At 43.8% G+C, this 22,088-nt stretch overlaps 2 pseudogenes; both read right to left on the reverse strand.

Moving 5' to 3' along the window:
* The window catches only part of LOC133362249 (uncharacterized), a 110,697-nt pseudogene extending 109,807 nt beyond the window's left edge, over positions 1-890 (reverse strand).
* Positions 891-1,008: 118 nt separating this feature from the next.
* Positions 1,009-22,088, reverse strand: part of LOC133362250 (zinc finger protein 208-like) — a 67,630-nt pseudogene continuing 46,550 nt past the window's right edge.

A 22,088-nucleotide genomic window follows, 5' to 3' on the forward strand; every position in this document is an offset into this window, starting at 1 on the left:
CACCACCTTAACGTGACGAAGTCTAGAATAAACTTTAACACGCAATTAGCTGTGAGAAGATGACATGGCACCTTCTACCATAAACACCACACATTTACCAGTCCCGATGATACAACCACCAGACGAAGCAACGCATCTATAGAAGTATAACATTGTTGTCATCCTGAAATAAGTGAACACTTCTGGAACTTAAAAGGAAGACTTTCATCTGTACACATTATAAAGCATTGACAAGATCACTCTTGCTTGGAGTAATGGAAATCGCTGAAAAAATATCTAAGAGACACGAATATACATAATTCAACAGTTAACAGATGTACTCAATACGTTTGAGTTTTCAGAAACTCCACTACATCCAGCCATCTCTCCGGATCCAACTTCATGGGGTCGAAAGAGGAATTGTCGTCAGGACTCATTGCATCCACTACATTCAGCAATCTCTCAGGATCCACCTGCCTAGGTTCGAAACATGCATTTTTTTCAGGACTCATTTCAGCACTTTGATGCTTGTTTCGGGGTGATGACTGTGAACATGTCCTCTCCCTCGTAGAGCAATTAAATGTCTTTTCACTCGAGTGTGTTTTCTGGTGCCTGTGAAGATCTGACTTCCTTGCAAATGCCTTCCCACAAAGAGAGCACTTGAATGGCTTCTCGCCTGAGTGTGTTTTCTGGTGACTGTGAAGATTTGATTTCCATGCAAATGCCCTCCCACACACAGAACAATTGAATGGCTTCTCGCCCGTGTGTGTTTTCTTGTGAGTGTTAAGATGTGATTTCTGTAAAAATGCCTTCCCACACACAGAGCACTTGAATGGCTTCTCGCCCGTGTGTGTTTTCTGGTGAGTGTTAAGATGTGATTTCCGTGAAAATGCCTTCCCACACACAGAGCAATTGAACGGCTTCTCGCCCGTGTGTGCGTGGCGCTGTGGAGAGTTCATCTGCTCCATGTGACTGATTCTTCAGAGCAGAGTAACAGTCTCGGTTGTTGTTGATAGTTAAAGGCACCCTCTAAGCTGCGTGGATGTCTAAATAAAATCCACACAAGAAAACTCTCACTACCGTCTAACCGATACACAGTAACGTCTCGTAAGTCGAGCTACACGCGACTACCAGTTTTATCCTCTAACGAAGACACTTACTTGTTGATGCACGGCGTGTCGATGTCCCTGTAACCCGTCTGAAGAGATCGCCACGAACTCTCCGAGTCGCCACGCAATCGTGCTCGCCAGGCTGGGTCTCGCAGGAGAAGGGTAATCTGCACAGCGAGGAGTTGCGCGTCTATCCACAGCGAAATCCCTCTCGAAATGGTCTTGAGATCTGATTTTAAGCCCCTTATAACTCCCCTCTAGCATTCAAATCCTTTGTTCTCGACTTGGCTATTGCATTAAATAGTTAATTTCTACATTTACAATCCGCATATTAATCAACATAGCTTAACTAATTAAACTTTAATATGTATGTACATCCCACTGTTTGAATAATTACATACATCTACATGCATAATTCCGTGTTTAGCTTAAGGGTACGGGTAAGGAATCAAAACCCGTTTTCGACCTCTGAGTGGAACGCACTACTTATTATATTATAGCCTCGTGTGCAAAGAATTGAGGGGCAACGTGGTAATGAATGCGGCACCACAACAGGGAACTACAGGGATGAGACTCCCCGCTCGTGGTGCTAAATTAATGAAAACAGCGCCACTGAGCAGACAGAGCCCCGCCCCTACAGCTCGTGCGTGTGACGTCATGAGTGTGACGTCATGAGTGTGATCAGCGGACAGCCACGATGCTGCCAGGTGAGGGTCAACTTGTGTGCTGGAGATGCTTCACCTGAAACTCGCCTCCACACGTGTTCGCTATGAACATTGTAGCAATAAGGGACGATTAGTCATCTTTAACATGTCAGATCTTTATTGTTCTGCAAGAAAATTAAAGTTAAAACTCGTCGAGACACATGCCCACTCGTGTGTGAATGCACACCGCTGTATAGACAGTCGTGTTTATAAGCACACTTGTGTGTGTATGTCTACTCGTCCGTGTTTTTTTTAAGGAAGGATATGGTTGAAATAACGCACGATCAGTCATCTTTAAAAACAATTCAGGTCTTTATTAATCTGCAAGAAAATTCACGTTAACACTCGTATCAAAATCTTTATTAATACGCATGCTCAAACAGGAAGGAACTAGGCAGATGATTTCCCAATAGGAATTCAACAGTTAAAACATATTCTTAAAATATAACACGTAAACATCGATTTCCCCATTGACGTCCTTTTCGACTGAAGCCATTCGTCCAGAAGTCCAAGCCATCAAACACAAGAACAACGAACGTGCAATCCACGCACACTCTGAAACCTATTATTTTAAGTTATTTTATTTATTACACAATAATAAAAACAATTAAAGAACATGTTTAAAATATTGAGCAAAGTTGTGATCACAGTATTTCTCCAACTTTAGCTCAACAAAACCACTTAACCACGAGAGTAAAATTAGAAATTGAACCACCACACAACCACTGCGCTTCACAACACATCACCAAGTAGTCCGATAGGACTACAAAGCACCACCTTAACGTGACGATGTCTAGAATAAACTTTAACACGCAATTAGCTGTGAGAAGATGACATGGCACATTCTACCATAAACACCACACATTTACCAGTCCCGATGATACAACCACCAGACGAAGCAACGCATCTATATAAGTATAACATTGTTGTCATCCTAAAATGAGTGAACACTTCTGGAACTTAAAAGGAAGACTTTCATCTGTACACATTATAAAGCATTGACAAGATCACTCTTGCTTGGAGTAATGGAAATCGCTGTAAAAATATCTAAGAGACACGAATATACATAATTCAACAGTTAACAGATGTACTCAATACGTTTGAGTTTTCAGAAACTCCACTACATCCAGCCATCTCTCCGGATCCAACTTCATGGGGTCGAAAGAGGAATTGTCGTCAGGACTCATTGCATCCGCTACATTCAGCAATCTCTCAGGATCCACCTGCCTAGGTTCGAAACATGCATTTTTTTCAGGACTCATTTCAGCACTTTGATGCTTGTTTCGGGGTGATGACTGTGAACATGTCCTCTCCCTCGTAGAGCAATTTAATGGCTTTTCACCCGAGTGTGTTTTCTGGTGCCTGTGAAGAGCTGACTTCCATGCAAATGCCTTCCCACAAAGAGAGCACTTGAATGGATTCTCGCTCGAGTGTGTTTTCTGGTGACTGTGAAGATTTGATTTACGTGCAAATGCCTTCCCACACACAGAGCAATTGAACGGCTTCTCGCCCGTGTGTGCGTGGCGCTGTGGAGAGTTTATCTGCTCCATGTGACTGATTCTTCAGAGCAGAGTAATAGTCGCGGGTGTTGTTGAGAGTTAAAGGCGCCCTCTAAGCTGCGTGAATGTCTGTCTCAAATCCACACAAAGCAAACTCTCACTAACGTCTAACCGAGACACAGTAACGTCTCGTAAGTCGAGCTACACGCGACTACCAGTTGTATCCACTAACGAAGACACTTACTTGTTGATGCACGGCGTATCGATGTCCCTGTAACCCGTCTGAAGAGATCGCCACGAACTCTCTATGCATGTCCACCACACAGTAGGGGTGGTTGTTGTGGTCGTGGATCGCTGCCAACCATGACCACTATCACCAGACTACCCACCCACCCCGTGATACATGGTGTGTAAACATCGTCACTGGGGAGACAAAGGCGGTCGGGCGTGGTGCTGACCACCCACCCCTCGTGTACCGTTGGGTCCTTCATAGGTGCTCGCTAATAGCACTTGCCCCTACAGTCTGTTAAGGCTATATGGGGGATCTTTATCTTTGTGTGTACAAAGCGGGGTGGATGCACATTCGTGCATTGTTCTCCACCGTTGTGTATGTCCACTCGTGTGTGGGTGTGTGTACAAGGGAGTGTATATGTGTACCCGTGTAAGTATGTGTATTGGAACACACAACTTATTTTAATATTGTTTCGTACAAAGAATTGAGGGGCAACGAGGTGATGAATGCGGCACCACAACAGGGAACTACAGGGATGAGACTCCCCGCTCGTGGTGCTAAATTAATGAAAACAGCGCCACTGAGCGGACAGAGCCCCGCCCCTACAGCTCGTGCGTGTGACGTCATGAGTGACGTCATGAGTGTGATCAGCGGACAGCCACGATGCTGCCAGGTGAGGGTAAACTTGTGTGCTGGAGATGCTTCACCTGAAACTCGCCTCCACGCGTGTTCGCTATGAACATTGTAGCAATAAGGGACGATTATTCATCTTTAACATGTCAGGTCTTTATTGTTCTGCAAGTAAATTAAAGTTAAAACGCGTAGAAACACATGCACACTCGTGTGTGATTGCACACCGCTGTATAGACAGTCGTGTTTATAAGCACACTTGTGTGTGTATGTCTACTCGTCCGTGTTTTTTCAAGGAAGGATATGGTTGAAATAACGTACGATCAGTCATCTTTAAAAACAATTCAGGTCTTTATTAATCTGCAAGAAAATTCACGTTAATACTCGTATTGAAATCTTTATTAAAACGCATGCTCAAACAGGAAGGAACTAGACAAATTATTTCACAATTTCAACAGTTAAAACATATTCTTAAAATTCAACACGTGAACGTCGATTTCCCCATTGACGTCCTTTTCGACTGAAGCCATTCGTCCAGAAGTCCAAGCCATCAAACACTAGAACAACGAACGTGCAATCCACGCACACTCTGAAACCTATTATTTTAAGTTATTTTATTTATTACACTATAATAAAAACAATTAAAAAACATGTTTAAAATATTGAGCAAAGTTGTGATCACAGTATTTCTCCAACTTTAGCTCAACAAAACCACTTAACCACGAGAGTAAAATTAGAAATTGAACCACCACACAACCACTGCGCTTCACAACACATCACCAAGTAGTCCGATAGGACTACAAAGCACCACCTTAACGTGACGATGTCTAGAATAAACTTTAACACGCAATTAGCTGTGAGAAGATGACATGGCACATTCTACCATAAACACCACACATTTACCAGTCCCGATGATACAACCACCAGACGAAGCAACGCATCTATATAAGTATAACATTGTTGTCATCCTAAAATGAGTGAACACTTCTGGAACTTAAAAGGAAGACTTTCATCTGTACACATTATAAAGCATTGACAAGATCACTCTTGCTTGGAGTAATGGAAATCGCTGTAAAAATATCTAAGAGACACGAATATACATAATTCAACAGTTAACCGATGTACTCAATACGTTTGAGTTTTCAGAAACTCCACTACATCCAGCCATCTCTCCGGATCCAACTTCATGGGGTCGAAAGAGGAATTGTCGTCAGGACTCATTGCATCCGCTACATTCAGCAATCTCTCAGGATCCACCTGCCTAGGTTCGAAACATGCATTTTTTTCAGGACTCATTTCAGCACTTTGATGCTTGTTTCGGGGTGATGACTGTGAACATGTCCTCTCCCTCGTAGAGCAATTTAATGGCTTTTCACCCGAGTGTGTTTTCTGGTGCCTGTGAAGAGCTGACTTCCATGCAAATGCCTTCCCACAAAGAGAGCACTTGAATGGATTCTCGCTCGAGTGTGTTTTCTGGTGACTGTGAAGATTTGATTTACGTGAAAATGCCTTCCCACACACAGAGCAATTGAACGGCTTCTCGCCCGTGTGTGCGTGGCGCTGTGGAGAGTTTATCTGCTCCATGTGACTGATTCTTCAGAGCAGAGTAATAGTCGCGGGTGTTGTTGAGAGTTAAAGGCGCCCTCTAAGCTGCGTGAATGTCTGTCTCAAATCCACACAAAGCAAACTCTCACTAACGTCTAACCGAGACACAGTAACGTCTCGTAAGTCGAGCTACACGCGACTACCAGTTGTATCCACTAACGAAGACACTTACTTGTTGATGCACGGCGTATCGATGTCCCTGTAACCCGTCTGAAGAGATCGCCACGAACTCTCTATGCATGTCCACCACACAGTAGGGGTGGTTGTTGTGGTCGTGGATCGCTGCCAACCATGACCACTATCACCAGACTACCCACCCACCCCGTGATACATGGTGTGTAAACATCGTCACTGGGGAGACAAAGGCGGTCGGGCGTGGTGCTGACCACCCACCCCTCGTGTACCGTTGGGTCCTTCATAGGTGCTCGCTAATAGCACTTGCCCCTACAGTCTGTTAAGGCTATATGGGGGATCTTTATCTTTGTGTGTACAAAGCGGGGTGGATGCACATTCGTGCATTGTTCTCCACCGCTGTGTATGTCCACTCGTGTGTGGGTGTGTGTACAAGGGAGTGTATATGTGTACCCGTGTAAGTATGTGTATTGGAACACACAACTTATTTTAATATTGTTTCGTACAAAGAATTGAGGGGCAACGAGGTGATGAATGCGGCACCACAACAGGGAACTACAGGGATGAGACTCCCCGCTCGTGGTGCTAAATTAATGAAAACAGCGCCACTGAGCGGACAGAGCCCCGCCCCTACAGCTCGTGCGTGTGACGTCATGAGTGTGACGTCATGAGTGTGATCAGCGGACAGCCACGATGCTGCCAGGTGAGGGTCAACTTGTGTGCTGGAGATGCTTCACCTGAAACTCGCCTCCACGCGTGTTCGCTATGAACATTGTAGCAATAAGGGACGATTAGTCATCTTTAACATGTCAGGTCTTTATTGTTCTGCAAGTAAATTAAAGTTAAAACGCGTAGAAACACATGCACACTCGTGTGTGATTGCACACCGCTGTATAGACAGTCGTGTTTATAAGCACACTTGTGTGTGTATGTCTACTCGTCCGTGTTTTTTCAAGGAAGGATATGGTTGAAATAACGTACGATCAGTCATCTTTAAAAACAATTCAGGTCTTTATTAATCTGCAAGAAAATTCACGTTAATACTCGTATTGAAATCTTTATTAAAACGCATGCTCAAACAGGAAGGAACTAGACAAATTATTTCACAATTTCAACAGTTAAAACATATTCTTAAAATTCAACACGTGAACGTCGATTTCCCCATTGACGTCCTTTTCGACTGAAGCCATTCGTCCAGAAGTCCAAGCCATCAAACACTAGAACAACGAACGTGCAATCCACGCACACTCTGAAACTAATTATTTTAAGTTATTTTGTTTATTACACAATGATAAAACATTTTTAAGAACATCTTCTTGGTTCTTTCAGTAAAGTCACGTAGAATGGAAAAAATTAAATAAAATAAATAAAACATAATAAAATATTATTATTTTATTATTTCCATTCTATGTGACTTTACCGAAAGAACCAAGAAGATGAATCCCTGCAGTCACGAAAGCTTTAAATCGAAAATTAAGAACATGTTTAAAATATTGAGCAAAGTTGTGATCACAGTATTTCTCCAACTTAAGCTCAACAAAACCACTTAACCACGAGAGTAAAATTAGAAATTGAACCACCACACAACCACTGCGCTTCACAACACATCAACAAGTAGTCCGATAGGACTACAAAGCACCACCTTAACGTGACGAAGTCTAGAATAAACTTTAACACGCAATTAGCGGTGAGAAGATGACATGGCACCTTCTACCATAAACACCAAACATTTACCAGTCCCGATGATACAACCACCAGACTAATCAACGCATCTATAGAAGTATAACATTGTTGTCATCCTGAAATAAGTGAACACTTCTGGAAATTAAAAGGAAGGCTTTCATCTGAACACATTATAGAGCATTCACAACATCACTCCAGCTCGGTGTACTGGAAATCACTGAAAAAATATCTAAGAGACACGAATATACACAGGACAACAGTTAACAGATGTACTTAATACGCTTGAGTCTCCAGCCACTCCACCACATTCAGCCATCTCTCAGGATCCACCTGCCTAGGTTCTAAAGACGCATTTTTTCAGGACTCATTGCAGCACATTGCATTTCACTTTTTGATTTCACTTCCCTATCATTGCGGATCTTCTGAAGTTTGTTTCAGGGTGATGAACGTAAACATGTCCTCTCTCTCGTAGAGCAATTTAATGGCTTCTCGCCCGAGTGTGTTTTCTTGTGAGTGTTAAGAGCTGACTTCTATGCAAATGCCTTCCCACAAAGAGAGCACTTGAATGGCGTTTCGCCCAAGTGTGTTTTCTGGTGACTGTGAAGATTTTATTTCCGTGAAAATGCCTTCCCGCACACAGCGCAATTGATTCGCTTTTCGTTCTTGTGTGTTTTCCGGTGTCTGTTAAGATTTGATTTATCCGCAAATGCCTTTCCACAAATAGAACAATTGAACGGCTTCTCGCCCGTGTGTGTTTTCTGGTGACTGTAAAGAATAGATTTCCAAGCAAATGCCTTCCCACAAACAGAGCACTTGAATGGCTTCTCGCCCGTGTGTGTTTTCTGGTGACTCTGAAGATGTGATTTCTGTGCAAATGCCTTCCCACACACAGCGCAATTGAATGGCTTCTCGCCTGTGTGTGTTTTCTGGTGAGTGTTAAGATGTGATTTCTGTGAAAATGCCTTCCCACACACAGAGCACTTGAATGGCTTCTCGCCTGTGTGTGTTTTCTGGTGAGTGTTAAGATGTGATTTCCGTGAAAATGCCTTCCCACACACAGAGCAATTGAACGGCTTCTTGCCCGTGTGTGCGTGGCGCTGTGGAAAGAGTATCTGCTCCATGTGAATTATTCTTCAGAGCAGAGTAACAGTCGCGGGTGTTGTTGAGCGTTAAAGGCACCCTCTAAGCTGCGTGGATGTCTGGCTCAAATCGCCAAGAAGCAAACTCTTACTAACGTCTAACCGACACACAGTAACGTCTCGTAAGTCGGGATATACGCGACTACCAGTTGTATCCACTAACGAAGACACTTACTTGTTGATGCACGGCGTGTCGATGTCCCTGTAACCCGTCTGAAGAGATCGCCACGAACTCGCCAACCAGTCGCCAGGCAATCGTGCTCGCCAGGCTGGGTCTCGCAGGAGAAGGGTAATCTGCAGAGCGAGGAGTCGTGCGTCTATCCTCAGTGAAATCCCTCTCGAAATGGTCTTGAGGTCTGAATTTAAGCCGCTTATAACTCCCCTCTAGCATTCAAATCTTTTGTTCTCGTCTTGGATTATCATCGACTTTGCATTCAATTGTTAATTTCTACATTAACAATCCGCATATGTAGCAACATAGCTTAGCGAATCTGGCCATTGTAATTTAACCTTAATACGTATGTACATCCTACTGCGTAATTGTACACTTCTGTTTGAATAATTACATACATCTCCATGCATAATTCCGTGCTTCCTGTGAATTTGCTAATATTCACCCGACAATGTCCTCTAAACTGCAGGGATTCATCTTCATGGTTATTTCGGTAAAGTCACGTAGAAGGGAAGTAATAAAATAATAAAAATAAAACATAATAAAATAATTTTCACGACGGAAGAGATGGAGGACGAGACAAAGGAGGAGGTGGAGGAGGTGCAGGTGGTGGAGGTGGTGATGCAGGCTCGTGAAGGACGCTACTGGGCAGTTGGAGGCAGTCGCCCTCCAACAACAACGGAGGGCGGAGGAGCGACGCTCACAACAACGAGCGGAGCGCCGGGTGGCTAAAGCACAGCAAGTTGGTACAGTAGGGGGCACAGGTGGTGCATCAGCCAGTCATCTCGGTAATCTCGGTCAGTCGACCCGTGGCACCTGCTGGGTCTGCCCCGTGACCTCCTGCCAGCGGGCGTTCGACACTTCACGTGGTAGCCTCAAGGTGCACTTGGCCTGGCACAAGCGTCGTGGTGACGTCACCGCCACTTAGTGGCGAATGGCGGTTATTGTTGTTGTTGTTGATGCAGGGAAAGAAGAGGAAGCGAGGGGGCCTTGCTCGCGTGGCGAGAGCGATCACCTCACTCCTCCGCCGCGTGCTGCTTTGTGGTGGCATGTCCACCACACAGTAGGGGTGGTTGTTGTGGTCGTGGATCGCTGCCAACCATGACCACTATCACCAGACTACCCACCCACGCCGTGACACATCCCAGGCACACACCCACACACCCCGTGATACACGTCACACACACACACCACATGGTTCCCCCCCGGAGAGACGGTGCCACTGGGACCACAGCTGTGGAAGGAATCTGAGCAGCAGATGCCAGGACTACAGTGGAGAACGACTGCTATCAAGACACCTCACACAACAAACACACACGGGACTAGCCAAAAAAAACTAGCCGGCCCCATCTTGGACTAATAGGTGCAAGTTAATACCGTTCTGAACCTGTTTAATAAACATATTTAAGGACACTCGTTTTGAGCACGGTGCTTTTAACAAACAAGTGTGTTTTGTTATAATTTCTGTTAAACTTTGAATAATCATCTGAATGGTTTAGCTTGAAAGTGTGGTTCATAATAACGTTACGCAAAAAAAACAATCGTCATCTTATAGTCTGTAACATACGACCTTCGGTGTGTATATACACCAGTGTGTATGTGTTCAATATTTTGCACGTGTTTAAAATTTGCGACGAGTTTTTTTTTTGATACAGCTGTCTTGGCTGTGATGGTACCACCTGAAGACGGAAGCTTGTGTTGCCTCTGAAACGTCGTGATTTTTATTTTATTTTACTTTTTAATGTGTTTTACCTACGTGACCTTACCGACAAAACCTAAGAATACGAGTTGTTTTGCTAATTGCATTGACTATTGAGGTGTTACCAGCCCCTCGCACCCGTCCAAAGACCTCGTGGGCCACTGTGATGGCTACGAGCCTTCCCTCCGGGACATTGCTCACATCCAGCACAGCGTTACCGTCCAACACCGTCAATGAAGGAAGGGGGTTGTTTTTGCAAAACTTTACTCGTGGCTGGGGATTGACAAACAACAGGGATTGCCTCCTGAGAAACAAAAAAATATAACCCGTAAAAACAAAGTGTTTCACTATAAATCCTTTATATGCGTGGCGGCTAGAGTCCTCTCGTCCTCTGGCTTGAGATGGCTGCCACCTATGGGTCAGATGATTGCCTGCCACCATTAAGCAATTGTTAATTAAATATAATACAAATTTTCCTAAAAAGTGTAAAATTTTGGAAATATTTTTTTTCACGAAAGTACATTGTCACGCACAACGAGTCTGTGTGCAAAATGTCAGCTCGATTGGATCACGGGAAGTGGTTTAAAAAACGACCGAAAGATTTGCACGGTCGTAAGCGCGCAAGCGAGTGAACTTAATATAAAGCATTTAAAAACGAATGAAGGGGGCGTGGGAGGGTGGCGTAAGATGTGGAAAGCTGTAAGTCACAGGTATCAATCGAATTGGGTCAATGACACCAGCACACAAATGGTGGGGTCGTTTGGAATGGTGTTGCATTGATGAAAGATGAAGTTCTCCGACGTTGAATTTTATGAACTTTACATTCAATTGTTATTTTTAGAATGTACAATCTGCATATCTAGCAATTAGCTTCGCTAATCTGGCTATTGAGCTTAAGTCTGAATACATATGTGCATCTCACCACATAATTTGCGTTCATTTGCTAATATTCACTCTGCAATGTGTGTACACGTGTATATTTACACTTGTTTTTGTGGATATGTACATGCGTGTATGTATGTGTATAGGTATGTATAATCATTTGTTCGCCAATTTATTTGTGATGTCAAACGCAATCCCTGTTTACGTACACTGCTGTGTATGTATACTCGTGTGTGTATGCGCACTCGTGTATGCATGTGCACCCGTGTGTGTATGTACAAAGCTGTGTGTATGCACATTCGTGTATGTATCTACAGCTCTGTGTATGTCCACTCGTGTGTGGGTGCGTGTACAAGGGAGTGTATGTGTGTACTCGTGTGTTATTGTTATAATATTGTGTCGTACCAAGAATTGAGGGGCAACGTGGTAATGAATGCGGTACCACAACAGGGAACTGTAGCCATGTGTATGTACATGGGTGTGTACTGCTGTGCGTGTACATTCGTGTGCATGTGCACTCGTGTGTGTATTTACACTCGTTCATGGACACGTGTGGGTCTGTACACGTGTGTGTATGTATGTACAATCGTGCGTGCTCGCACATTTGTGTGTGTGTATTGCCCCTACAGTCTGTTAAGGATATACGGGGGATCTTTATCTTTGTGTGTACAAAGCGGGGTGGATGCACATTCGTGCATTTTTCTACACCGCTGTGTATGTCCACTTATGTGTACAAGGGAGTGTATATGTGTACCCGTGTAAGTATGTGTAGTGGAACACACAACTTATTTTCATATCGTGTCGTACAAATAATTGAGGGGCAACGTGGTGATGAATGCGGCACCACAACAGGGAACTACAGGGATGAGACTCCCCGCTCGTGGTGCTAAATTAATGAAAACAGCGCCACTGAGCGGACAGAGCCCCGCCCCTACAGCTCGTGCGTGTGACGTCATGAGTGTGACGTCATGAGTGTAATCAGCTGACAGCCAGGATGCTGCCAGGTGAGGGTAAACTTGTGTGCTGGAGATGCTTCACCTGAAACTCGCCTCCACACGTGTTCGCTATGAACATTGTAGCAATAAGGGACGATTAGTCATCTTTAACATGTCAGGTCTTTATTGTTCTGCAAGAAAATTAAAGTTAAAACTCGTAGAAACACATGCACACTCGTGTGTGATTGCACACCGCTGTATAGACAGTCGTGTTTATAAGCACACTTGTGTGTGTATGTCTACTCGTCCGTGTTTTTTCAAGGAAGGATATGGTTGAAATAACGTACGATCAGTCATCTTCAAAAACAATATAGGTCTTTATTAATCTGCAAGAAAATTCACGTTAATACTCGTATTGAAATCTTTATTAAAACGCATGCTCAAACAGGAAGGAACTAGACAAATTATTTCCCAATTTCAACAGTTAAAACATATTCTTAAAATTCAACACGTGAACGTCGATTTCCCCATTGACGTCCTTTTCGACTGAAGCCATTCGTCCAGAAGTCCAAGCCATCAAACACTAGAACAACGAACGTGCAATCCACGCACACTCTGAAACCTATACTTTAAGTTATTTATTTATTACACAATGATAAAAAAATTAAAGAACATGTTTAAAATATTGAGCAAAGTTGTGATCACAGTATTTCTCCAACTTTAGATCAACAAAACCACTTAACCACGAGAGTAAAATTAGAAATTGAACCACCACACAACCACTGCGCATCACACCACATCAACAAGTAGTCCGATAGGACTACAAAGCACCACCTTAACGTGACGAAGTCTAGAATAAACTTTAACACGCAATTAGCTGTGAGAGGATGACATGGCACCTTCTACCATAAACACCAAACATTTACCAGTCCCGATGATACAACCATCAGACGAAGCAACGCATCTATAGAAGTATAACATTGTTGTCATCCTGAAATAAGTGAACACTTCTGGAAATTAAAAGGAATACGTTCATCTGAACACATTATAGAGCATTCACAACATCACTCTAGCTCGGAGTACTGGAAATCACTGAAAAAATATATCTAAGAGACACGAATATACACAGGGCAACAGTTAACAGATGTACTCAATACGTTTGAGTCTTCAGCCACTCCACTACATCCAGCCATCTCTCCGGATCCAACTGCATAGGTTCGAAAGAGGAATTGTCGCCAGGACTCATTGCATCCGCTACATTCAGTAATCTCTCAGGATCCACCTGCCTAGGTTTGAAAGATGTATTTTTTCCAGGACTCATTGCAGTACTTTGAATTTCACCTTTTGATTTCACTTCACTATCATTGCGGATCTTCTGATGCTTGTTTCGGGGTGATGACTGTGAACATGTCCTCTCCCTCGTAGAGCAATTTAATGGCTTCTCACCCGTTTGTGTTTTCTGGTGCCTGTGAAGATCTGACTTCCTTGAAAATGCCTTCCCGCACACAGCGCAATTGAATGGCTTCTCGTTCGTGTGTGATTTTTGGTGTCTGCTAAGATTTGATTTCTCTGCAAATGCCTTCCCACAAACAGAGCACTTGAATGGCTTCTCGCCCGTGTGTGTTTTCTGGTGTCTGTTAAGATGTTGTTTATGTGAAAATGCCTTCCCACACACAGAGCACTTGAACGGCTTCTCGCCCGAGTGTGTTTTCTGGTGACTGTGAAGATGTGATTTCCATGCAAATGCCTTCCCACACACAGAGCAATTGAACGGCTTCTCGCCCGTGTGTGTGTGGCGCTGTGGAGAGTTCATCTGCTCCATGTGACTGATTCTTCAGAGCAGAGTAACAGTCGCGGGTGTTGTTGAGAGTTAAAGGCACCCTTTAAGCTGCGTGGATGTCTGCCTCAAATCGCCAAAAGCAAACTCTCATTAACGTCTAACCGACACACAGTAACGTCTCGTAAGTCGGGCTACACGCGACTACCAGTTGTATCCACTAACGAAGATACTTACTTGTTGATGCACGGCGTGTCGATGTCCCTGTAACCCGTCTGAAGAGATCGCCACGAACTCTCCCAGTCGCCAGGCAATCGCGCTCGCGAGGCTGGGTCTCGCAGGAGAAGGGTAATCTGCAGACAGAGGAGTCGAGCGTCTATCCTCAGTGAAATCCCTCTAGAAATGGTCTTGAGGTCTGAATTTAATCCCCTTATAACTCCCCTCTAGCATACAAATCCTTTGTTCTCGTCTTGGATTATCATAGACTTTGCATTCAATTGCTAATTTCTACATTAACAATCCGCATATGTAGCAACATAGCTTAGCGAATCTGGCCATTGTAATTTAACCTTAATACGTATGTACATCCTATTGCGTAATTGTACACTTATGTTTGAAAAATTACATACATCTCCATGCATATTTCCGTGCTTCCTGTGAATTTGCTAATATTCACCCGACAATGTCCTCTAAACTGCAGGGATTCATCTTCATGGTTCTTTCGGTAAAGTCACGTAGAAGGGAAGTAATAAAATAATAAAAATAAAACATAATAAAATAATTCTCACGACGGAAGAGCTGGAGGACGAGACAATGGAGGAGGTGGAGGAGGTGCAGGTGGTGGAGGTGGTGATGCAGGCTCGTGAAGGACGCTACTGGGCAGTTGGAGGCAGTCGCCCTCCAACAACAACGGAGGGCGGAGGAGCGACGCTCACAACAACGAGCGGAGCGCCGGGTGGCTAAAGCACAGCAAGTTGGTACAGTAGGGGGCACAGGTGGTGCATCAGCCAGTCATCTCGGTAATCTCGGTCAGTCGACCCGTGGCACCTGCTGGGTCTGCCCCGTGACCTCCTGCCAGCGGGCGTTCGACACTTCACGTGGTAGCCTCAAGGTGCACTTGGCCTGGCACAAGCGTCGTGGTGACGTCACCGCCACTTAGTGGCGAATGGCGGTTATTGTTGTTGTTGTTGTTGATGCAGGGAAAGAAGAGGAAGCGAGGGGGCCTTGCTCGCGTGGCGAGAGCGATCACCTCACTCCTCCGCCGCGTGCTGCTTTGTGGTGGCATGGCCACCACACAGTAGGGGTGGTTGTTGTGGTCGTGGATCGCTGCCAACCATGACCACTATCACCAGACTACCCACCCACCCCGTGACACATCCCAGGCACACACCCCGTGATACACGCTGTGTAAACATCGTCACTGGGGAGACAAAGGCGGTCAGGCGTGGTGCTGGCCACCCACCCCCTCGTCTACCGTTGCGGCCTTCATAGGTGCTCGCTAACAGCACTTGCCCCTACAGTCTGTTAAGGCTATACGGGGGATCTTTATCTTTGTGTGTACAAAGTGTGGTGGATGCACATTCGTGCATTTTTCTCCACCGCTGTGTATGTCCACTCGTGTGTGGGTGTGTGTACAAGGGAGTGTATATGTGTACCCGTGTAAGTATGTGTAGTGGAACACACAACTTATTTTCATATCGTGTCGTACAAAGAATTGAGGGGCAACGTGGTGATGAATGCGGCACCACAACAGGGAACTACAGGGATGAGACTCCCCGCTCGTGGTGCTAAATTAATGAAAACAGCGCCACTGAGCGGACAGAGCCCCGCCCCTACAGCTCGTGCGTGTGACGTCATGAGTGTGACGTCACGAGTGTGATCAGCGGACAGCCACGATGCTGCCAGGTGAGGGTCAACTTGTGTGCTGGAGATGCTTCACCTGAAACTCGCATCCACACGTGTTCGCTACGAACATTGTAGCAATAAGGGACGATTAGTCATCTTTAACATGTCAGGTCTTTATTGTTCTGCAAGTAAAATAAAGTTAAAACTCATAGAAACACATGCACACTCGTGTGTGAATGCACACCGCTGTATAGACAGTCGTGTTTATAAGCACACTTGTGTGTGTATGTCTACTCGTCCGTGTTTTTTAAAGGAACGATATGGTTGAAATAACGTACGATCAGTCATCTTTAAAAACAATTCAGGTCTTTATTAATCTGCAAGAAAATTCACGTTAATACTCGTATCGAAATCTTTATTAATACGCATGCTCAAACAGGAAGGAACTAGGCAAATTATTTCCCAACAGGAATTCAACTGTTAAAACATATTCTTAAAATCTAACACGTAAACGTCGATTTCCCCATTGACGTCCTTTTCGACTGAAGCTATTAGTCCAGAAGTCCAAGCCATCAAACACATGAAAAACGAACGTGCAATCCACGCACACTCTGAAACCTATTATTGAAAGTTATTTTGTTTATTACACAATGATAAAAAAAAATTTAAGAACATCTTCTTGGTTCTTTCAGTAAAGTCACGTAGAATAGAAAAAAATAAAATAAATAAAAACATAATAAAATATTATTATTTTATTATTTCCATTCTACGTGACTTTACCGAAAGAACCAAGAAGATGAATCCCTGCAGTCACGAAAGCTTTAAATCGAAAATTAAAGAACATGTTTGAAATATTGAGCAAAGTTGTGATCACAGTATTTCTCCAACTTTAGCTCAACAAAACCACTTAACCACGAGAGTAAAATTAGAAATTGAACCACCTCATTTCCTGTGCAATAATTACAACACATGCCACCTTCTAGCATAAGCACCAGCCATTACAGCAGGGAACTGTAGCCATGTGTATGTACATGGGTGTGTACTTCTCTGTGGGTACATTCGTGTGCATGTGCACTCGTGTATGTATGTACAATCGTGTGTGCTCACATATTTGTGTGTGTTGAAACGCAATCCCTGAGCATGCACACTACTGTATACGTGCAAATGTGTTTATGTATATTGCTGTGTGCAATTACACTGTGCATGTATCTACACCACGATGCATTTACACTCATTTGTGCATCTATACATATGTGTTGTATGTATAGATGCACAAATGGGTGTACTCCCTCGTGTATGCATGTGCACCCGTGTGTGTATGTGGTGTTGAATGCGGCACAACAACAGGGAACTACAGGGATGAGACTCCCCGCTCGTGGTGCTAAATTAATGAAAACAGCGCCACTGAGCGGACAGAGCCCCGCCCCTACAGCTCGTGCGTGTGACGTCACGAGTGTGATCAGCGGACAGCCACGATGCTGCCAGGTGAGGGTAAACTTGTGTGCTGGAGATGCTTCACCTGAAACTCGCATTCCACACGTGTTCGCTATGAACATTGTAGCAATAAGGGACGATTAGTCATCTTTAACATGTCAGGTCTTTATTGTTCTGCAAGAAAATTAAAGTTAAATCTCGTAGAAACACATGCACACTCGTGTGTGATTGCACACCGCTGTATAGACAGTCGTGTTTATAAGCACACTTGTGTGTGTATGTCTACTCGTCCGTGTTTTTTCAAGGAAGGATATGGTTGAAATAACGTACGATCAGTCATCTTTAAAAACAATTCAGGTCTTTATTAATCTGCAAGAAAATTCACGTTAATACTCGTATTGAAATCTTTATTAAAACGCATGCTCAAACAGGAAGGAACTAGACAAATTATTTCCCAATTTCAACAGTTAAAACATATTCTTAAAATTCAACACGTGAACGTCGATTTCCCCATTGACGTCCTTTTCGACTGAAGCCATTCGTCCAGAAGTCCAAGCCATCAAACACTAGAACAACGAACGTGCAATCCACGCACACTCTGAAACCTATACTTTAAGTTATTTATTTATTACACAATGATAAAAAAAAATTAAAGAACATGTTTAAAATATTGAGCAAAGTTGTGATCACAGTATTTCTCCAACTTTAGCTCAACAAAACCACTTAACCACGAGAGTAAAATTAGAAATTGAACCACCACACAACCACTGCGCTTCACAACACATCAACAAGTAGTCCGATAGGACTACAAAGCACCACCTTAACGTGACGAAGTCTAGAATAAACTTTAACACGCAATTAGTTGTGAGAAGATGACATGGCACCTTCTACCATAAACACCACACATTTACCACTCCCGATGATACAACCACCAGACGAAGCAACGCATCTATAGAAGTATAACATTGTTGTCATCCTGAAATAAGTGAACACTTCTGGAAATTAAAAGGAATACGTTCATCTGAACACAGTATAGACCATTCACAACATCACTCTAGCTCGGAGTACTGGAAATCACTGAAAAAATATATCTTAGATACGCGAATATACACAATGCAACAGTTAACAGATGTACTCAATACGTTTGAGTTTTCAGAAACTCCACTACATCTAGCCATCTCTCCGGATCCAACTTCATGGGGTCGAAAGTTGAATTGTCGTCAGGACTCGTTACATCCACTACATTCAGCCATCTCTCAGGATCCAACTGCATAGGTTCGAAAGATGCATTTTTTTTCAGGACTCATTTCAGCACTTTGATGCTTGTTTCGGGGTGATGACTGTGAACATGTCCTCTCCCTCGTAGAGCAATTAAATGTCTTTTCACCCGAGTGTGTTTTCTGGTGCCTGTGAAGAGCTGACTTCCATGCAAATGCCTTCCCACAAAGAGAGCACCTGAATGGCTTCTCGCCCGAGTGTGTTTTTTGGTGATCTATAAGAATTGATTTCCGTGAAAATGCCTTCCCGCACACAGCGCAATTGAATGGTTTTTCGCCCGAGTGTGTCTTCTGGTGACTGTTAAGATTTGATTTATCCGCAAATGCCTTCCCACACACAGAGCAATTGAATGGCTTCTCGCCCGAGTGTGTTTTCTGGTGAGTGTTAAGATTTGATTTCAGTGAAAATGCTTTCCCACACACAGAGCAACTGAACGGCTTCTGGCCCGTGTGTGCGTGGCGCTGTGAATAGTTTATCTGCTCCATGTAACTGATTCTTCAGAGCAGAGTAACAGTCGCGGGTGTTGTTGAGAGTTAAAGGCACCCTCTAAGCTGCGTGGATGTCTGTCTCAAATCGCCAAGAAGCAAACTCTCACTAACGTCTAACCGACACACAGTAACGTCTCGTAAGTCGGGCTACACGCGACTACCAGTTTTATCCACTAACGAAGACACTTACTTGTTGATGCACGGCGTGTCGATGTCCCTGTAACCCGTCTGAAAGGTCGCCACGAACTCTCCCAGTCGCCAGGCAATTGTGCTCGCCAGGCTGGGTCTCGCAGGAGAAGCGAGGAGTTGAACGTCTATCCTCAGCGAAATCCCTCTCGAAATGGTCTTGAGGTCTGATTTTAAGCCCCTTATAACTCCCCTCTAGCATTCAAATCCTTTGTTCTCGTCTTGGATTATCATCGACTTTGCATTCAATTGTTAATTTTTACATTAACAATCCGCATATGTAGCAAAATAGCTTAGCTAATCCGGCCATTGTAATTTAACCTTAATACATATGCATATCTCACTGCATAATTGTACGCTTCCGTTTAAATAACGATCTACATATCCATGCATAATTCAGTGCTTCGTGTTAATTTGCCAATATTCACCCGACAATGTCCTTTAAACTGATGCAAGTTTAGAGGATTTAACATCGACATAGAGTCTGAAGTATCAAAATGCTGATGTCCGGTTCGATTTCGACTAAGAGGTGCAAATGTATACTATACTGACTTTGTTTCATAAAATATATTTAAGTTTTTGTGTTGATATGAGCGCGTCAGTAAATCAATGTGATTTGTTTAATTTAATTCACGACAATTATTACGATTGCTGTCATACACTTTTATTGATAATCGAAATGGTATCGCTTGTAAGCGTGTGTGAGCAATGTCTTTCTCCAACTTTAGCTCAACAAGACCACTTAACAACGAGAGTAAAATCAGGAATTGGAACAACTCACAACCAATGCGCATCACACCACATCAACAAGTAATCCCATAGGACTACAAAGCGCCACCTTAACGTGACAAAGTTTGGAATAAACAAGACAGCACGCTCACATCATTTGCTGTGCAATAATTACAACACATGCCACCTTCTAGCATAAGCACCAGCCATTACAGCAGGGAACTGTAGCCATGTGTATGGACATGGGTGTGTACTTCTCTGTGGGTAAATTCGTGTGCATGTGCACTCGTGTGTGTATTTACACTCGTTCATGGACACGTGTGGGTCTGTACACGTGTGTGTATGTATGTACAATCGTGTGTGCTCGCAAATTTGTGTGTGTTGAAACGCAATCCCTGAGCATGCACTCTGCTGTTTACGTGCACATGTGTTTATGTATATTGCTGTGTGCAATTACACTGTGCATGTATCTACACCCCGATGCATTTACACTCATTTGTGCATCTATACATATGTGTTGTATGTATAGATGCACAAATGGGTGTACGCACTCGTGTATGCATGTGCACCCGTGTGTGTATGTACAAAGCGGTGTGTATGCACATTCGTGCATTTTCCTACAGCACTGTGTATGTCCACTCGTGTGTGGGTGTGTGTACAACGGAGTGTATATGTGGGGAGCGGTGGTGTAGCGGTTAGCGCGCTGCGCTATGAACCCGGCTACACGGGTTCGATTCCCGCTCACGGCCAACACCAGTGACGATTATCTGAACCGGTCCCGGGCCTCCCCTAGGTCGACTCAGCCTCAAATGAGTACCTGGTGCGGTGTGTAAACATTGCCACGAGGGAGACGAAGGCGGTCGGGCGTGGTGCTGGCCACCCACCCCCTCGTGTACCGTTGCGGCCTTCATAGGTGCTCGCTAACAGCACTTGCCCCTACAGTCTGTTAAGGCTATACGGGGGATCTTTATCTTTGTGTGTACAAAGCGGGGTGGATGCACATTCGTGCATTTTTCTCCACCGCGGTGTATGTAAACTCGTGTGTGGGTGTGTGTACAAGGGAGTGTATATGTGTACTCGTGTAAGTTTGTATAGTGGAACACACAACTTATTTTCATATCGTTTCGTACAAATCATTGAGGGGCAACGTGGTGATGAATGCGGCACCACAACAGGGAACTACAGGGATGAGACTCCCCGCTCGTGGTGCTAAATTAATGAAAACAGCGCCACTGAGCGGACAGAGCCCCGCCCCTACAGCTCGTGCGTGTGACGTCATGAGTGTGACGTCATGAGTGTGATCAGCGGACAGCCACGATGCTGCCAGGTGAGGGTCAACTTGTGTGCTGGAGATGCTTCACCTGAAACTCGCCTCCACGCGTGTTCGCTATGAACATTGTAGCAATAAGGGACGATTAGTCATCTTTAACATGTCAGGTCTTTATTGTTCTGCAAGAAAATTCACGTTAATACTCGTATCGAAATCTTTATTCATACGCATGCTCAAACAGGAAGGAACTAGGCAAATTATTTCCCAATAGGAATTCAACAGTTAAAACATATTCTTAAAATCTAACACGTAAACGTCGATTTCCCCATCGACGTCCTTTTGACTGAAGCCATTCGTCCAGAAGTCCAAGCCATCAAACACAAGAACAACGAACGTGCAATCCACGCACACTCTGAAACCTATTACTTTAAGTTATTTTGTTTATTACACAATGATAAAATATTTTTTAAGAACATCTTCTTGGTTCTTTCGGTAAAGTCACGTAGAATGGAAATAATAAAATAATAAAAATAAAACATCATAAAATATTATTATTTTATTATTTCCATTCTACGTCACTTTACCTGAAAGAACCAAGAAGATGAATCCCTGCAGTCACGAAAGCTTTAAATCGAAAATTAAGAACATGTTTAAAATATTGAGCAAAGTTGTGATCACAGT

This window comes from Lethenteron reissneri, unplaced genomic scaffold (genome assembly GCF_015708825.2).
Source record: "Lethenteron reissneri isolate LAM-NWPU_2019-01 unplaced genomic scaffold, ASM1570882v1 scaffold_141, whole genome shotgun sequence".
Lineage (NCBI taxonomy): Eukaryota > Metazoa > Chordata > Hyperoartia > Petromyzontiformes > Petromyzontidae > Lethenteron > Lethenteron reissneri.